The 4,426-nt window shown below is 34.4% G+C and overlaps 1 long non-coding RNA gene across 1 annotated transcript; it reads right to left on the bottom strand.

Annotated features, from left to right (window-relative positions):
- Positions 1 to 2,506: 2,506 nt before the first annotated feature.
- LOC138698855 (uncharacterized) lies at positions 2,507 to 3,207 on the bottom strand. Its single transcript, XR_011331962.1, has 3 exons — positions 3,032 to 3,207; positions 2,828 to 2,925; positions 2,507 to 2,703 (listed from the first exon to the last, which is right to left on the bottom strand). It is a non-coding gene; the product is annotated as an uncharacterized lncRNA (long non-coding RNA).
- Positions 3,208 to 4,426: the final 1,219 nt, after the last annotated feature.

Raw genomic sequence — 4,426 nt, 5'->3', positions numbered from 1 at the left:
TAGAATATATTTGAATAGAAAAGTACAAAATTCAGATAATGCAATTAAATCTATTCGTAATATTATTAAATTTAAACTTGTAGATATCCTAAGAAAGAAAATATTTTTTCACTAAAACCAATGATTATAAAGTAGAGGATCCCAAATCTATTGCAAATTCTTTTAACGTATTATAGTATATAGTACAGAAATATTATTGACAACTTAAACATTCAAGATTTTGCAAAAGATACTGCAATTGGTTACTTAACAGATGCATTTAATAATTAGTATTAATATATGTAATTAGTCAATAACTGCAACAGTGCTTTTCCATTCAATCATAACATGAATAAAATTGAATGCATACTAAATTAAACACTATTGCAAAGACGTAGATAAAATAGTTAAAAGTAACTGAAGGTGTGAGAATGAAATAATCTAAAGCCATACTTTTAACAAAAATTGTTTTGTGCGAGTGCATTTCTTACACATATGGGAAAGCTATTAATAAAATATTGTAATAATTACTCAACAAATTACATAGCCTAAGGACTCTAAACCTTTGTAAAAGTTTGTCTATTATTATATATATTTTTATATTTTCATTTTAATTGTTAGTTTTTAATATATATGCATTTACATTGTATATGTGTGTGTATAAATGCATTCATTAGATTAACGTTTATAATATTATAACTTGTAATTTTGTATTGTTTGCGATCATTAACACTTAATCTCAGGACTTTGTAAAACTCTATTTCAACGTTATTTAGAAAAAAAATCGTTGTATAGACTAAGAATCGAACTCACACTCTTCTACACAACACGCAGAAGTCTTACCGTCTGAGCTATTGAAACGACATGAAAGTTTTCCTTTCTGTGTGGAGTGTCGATCTAGTCATGAAGGTCCATTGTCGATTGAACTACACGATTTATGTATATATTTATCTTTCATTTACGTAATATTATCATATTTTTTGCAGTTTTTGAAGTGAATTTCGGAACGATGCTAGTAACAAACCAAATAGTCTGAATTTAAGTAACTCAATATTCGTTATCTTGTGTATCAGTGCTCTGGTCTCCGATCATGCGCAGTGTCTCACATCTGAGACTTAGGAATATTCAATCGTGTCATCCTTTTTCAGGGAAACTGTACATTTCCCAATATAAAAACTGTTAAAGTGACCATCGGAGAAGATTACTTTGCAGTCGCTCAAAATGTATGTAACTCTTCACTGTAATGCACATATTCAAGAATGATGTATCTTACATTTAAGAGTTAATATATCTCACTATAATATAATTGTGTATTTACATGTTTAGACATTTCCTACTTCAGTGATCATTAATTATATTTCTTGAATGTAGGATACAGGTTTTATTGTAACCGCAGTATACTGCTCAGTGTTTACATTAGAGGCATACTCCATCCGTTGCACGCCCCCTTCTGATACAGTCTACACCGCGTGCGCAGTAAACATTGCGATTCTCGTGGCAATTCCACGAAGTCTAGTAATCAATTCCCCTGACGATGACGAACTCCCTTTCATTAAGAATGATTTCGCTGTCCTTTCCAGGTAAGCCGTAACTTATTACTATAACTCATTTCATTACTAACTTATATTCGTTAAGAACGTGATTATATTCTTTATTTCGTTCTTTCTAGAGATCATTTCCCGGGAATAATAGGTGCCATTAACTGCACTCATATTAGAATAACCTGTCCCAGTCGTGAGAGAGCTGTTGTGTACATAAACCGGAAGGGATTCTATTCCATTAACTGCCAAGTAAGTAACGACAAGTGTTCCTAAAAAGTAATTTGTTGCCTCACCACTCATCCTAGTGACAATATTGTTACCAAAAAATATCAGTTTCCGTACATAGACGTTAGATGACAATATGATATAGAAGCATTTTCATTTGATTGCAGGTGATATGTGACGCAAAGATGAAAATCAGGAGCATTGTTGCTCGCTGGCCTGGCTCAACGCATGATAGTAGAATATTTCGGAATTCCACTATCAATGACCGCTTGGAAAGAGGAGCTATTAGAGGACATCTTTTAGGGGATTCTGGTTATGCATGCAAGAAATATGTACTTATCCCGATTCTGAACCCAAGAAATGCAGCTGACAGGCGTTATAATCGAGCTCATGTATTGGCCAGGAACGTAGTGGAAAGAACTTTTGGTGTATGGAAAAAGAGATTTCCCTGCCTTGCATTTGGTTTGCGAACAAAGCTACAGAAAACTCTGAAAATCATCGTTGCGACTGCTGTGCTACATAACCTGGCTGTGCAGCACGGTGAACTTGACCTTGAAGGAGAGATACCAAATGATGACGTACCAGTTGATCCACCAGCAGATGATGACATGACAGGGAACAGATGGCGTCAGCTGATAATCGATAACCATTTCACAAGATAGAATTACATGGCTACTCACAACTAAAAAAAAAAAAAAAACACAGCACTTTATTGAATATTTATAGTAACATACTCGTACATATTTATCAGACACTTTAACTTGTGGTTGACTAATTCTGTGTGTTCCATTCAGGTAGTTCATACCCTTTCTTTAAAATTTCTTTTTCAACTAAATAAATTTCCAATAGCGCCTTCCTTTCTTGTAATTCTAACACCCGCAGCTGTTTAGCGTGAATTTCTCTCATCATTTCATCTGCCTCGTCCACTTCCTGGCTCCTCCTTTTATTGGACTTTACTCTGGAAATTCACAAAACATGGATTAAGTACAGAGAAAAAAAACGACTAATTTTTCCTGTTATGAAATACTGTACTATGCATCCAGTAGACACAACACAATTCACTACTGCTGATTGTTGCTTACCGTGGAGTTTGAGGTGAAGGATTCACGCCTGCGGTGTCGTTCAGTTCAGGTAAACAGAGTACGGGAACATCCAATGTCAGTGTTTCTTCCATAGGAATCTGTTTTCACAGGGAACAAATAAAACGCACGTCATGCCACATATTTGTTTTTACTATTATAAGACACCAAGAATATAGGATTATTTATAGTATACATTTCACGTACCGGTATCTCTTCAGCATATCCTCCCTCATCGTCGTAGGGGTTTTCTGGTGGTTCGGCGGAATCACCCAATACCGCTATTACGTTTTCTTCTATAGTTGTAATCGGGCTTCCTGGAGGTCCACCTCCTGTTCCTTTATTGGTGTTTCTTTTTTTGTCCAAGCTGCATTTGGCTTACAGCTTTAATCGACGCCATAGACCTGTGAATATACCGGACGTAATTTAGCACACACCTGTTCACTTAACAGTTAATTTTTCGCATTTAAAGTTTATTTCTCACGTTTAAATATTTCACATTGAAAGGCGTAACTGTTACTTTTGTGAATAAAATAGCAAAATTACTTTTAACTTACCCATTAACGTATTTGTATCACGTGGCGGGTTCTGAGGAAAACTGCTGTTAAAAACATCTGTTATTTTCCTCCACGCCGCCTTCTTCTTCTCCAAAGTTTCACTGTTGTAGGGTTTATTTTTTACAACATCATAATTTCTTATTATGTCCGACAACACGGTCTTTTCTTCCTTAGAAAAGTTCGAAACACGTTTCGCCATTATGCCTGTTGTCGTGTTGTGAATCAGCTGATTTCCATTTGGCGCCCGCGTTAATGAAACGTTTCCATTGGCTCCGCCATTGTTGATCGGCAAAGAATCTAAATGCAAGATACTCTGTATATAAAAGAAAAATAAAACAAAAAAATATTTATAAGAACATGAAAGGAACTTTATACATAAAATCAATTAAAGTACCATTTGTAAGCAGATGTTTAATTTTTTTATTGAACCTAAAAACGGAAATCTTGAAAATTCAGGGTGCATTTTGATTAGTGAGTCACAAAATCTTGGTCCTAGAGTAGTAAACAGGCGCACAACCGAACTAAATTGACTATCCGGTTTCTCGATGCAATCTCCAACGTCACTATCCATTGCGATCAAGACAAATGAGCAGGGTGCGAATTAAGATTTCTAATGAGGGGGGATAGAATCCTAGATAGGGAATACCTCACATAAAATTATTATTACTATTATTATTATTATTATTATTATTATCATTATTACTATCATCATTTGATACTGCTCAAAGCTTGGTCGCATTGAGTTGCTTGTCTTGCAACTTAATAATAATAATAATAATAATAATAATAATAATAATAATAATAATAATAAGCTTAATTATATCCATGAGCAGGCTTAAGATAAGATGTGTAATTCCTAAGTTCTTGATTGTTGTCAGCTTGCCGGTGATGATAATACATCAATATCATTTTCTTTGCTTACTTTATACGTACTTTATGAAGTATACTCGTATTAAAACAATAAATATTTTGTGAGGGGGGGATAGAAGTTATCCCTGGCAGGGATGTTAATATGAATTTATGAGAGGGGGAACTTTCCAACAGG

This window comes from Periplaneta americana, chromosome 4 (genome assembly GCF_040183065.1).
Source record: "Periplaneta americana isolate PAMFEO1 chromosome 4, P.americana_PAMFEO1_priV1, whole genome shotgun sequence".
In the NCBI taxonomy this organism is placed as follows: domain Eukaryota; kingdom Metazoa; phylum Arthropoda; class Insecta; order Blattodea; family Blattidae; genus Periplaneta; species Periplaneta americana.
Note: the sequence above shows the minus strand (reverse complement) of the source record. Positions and strands in the feature narration are given on the sequence as shown.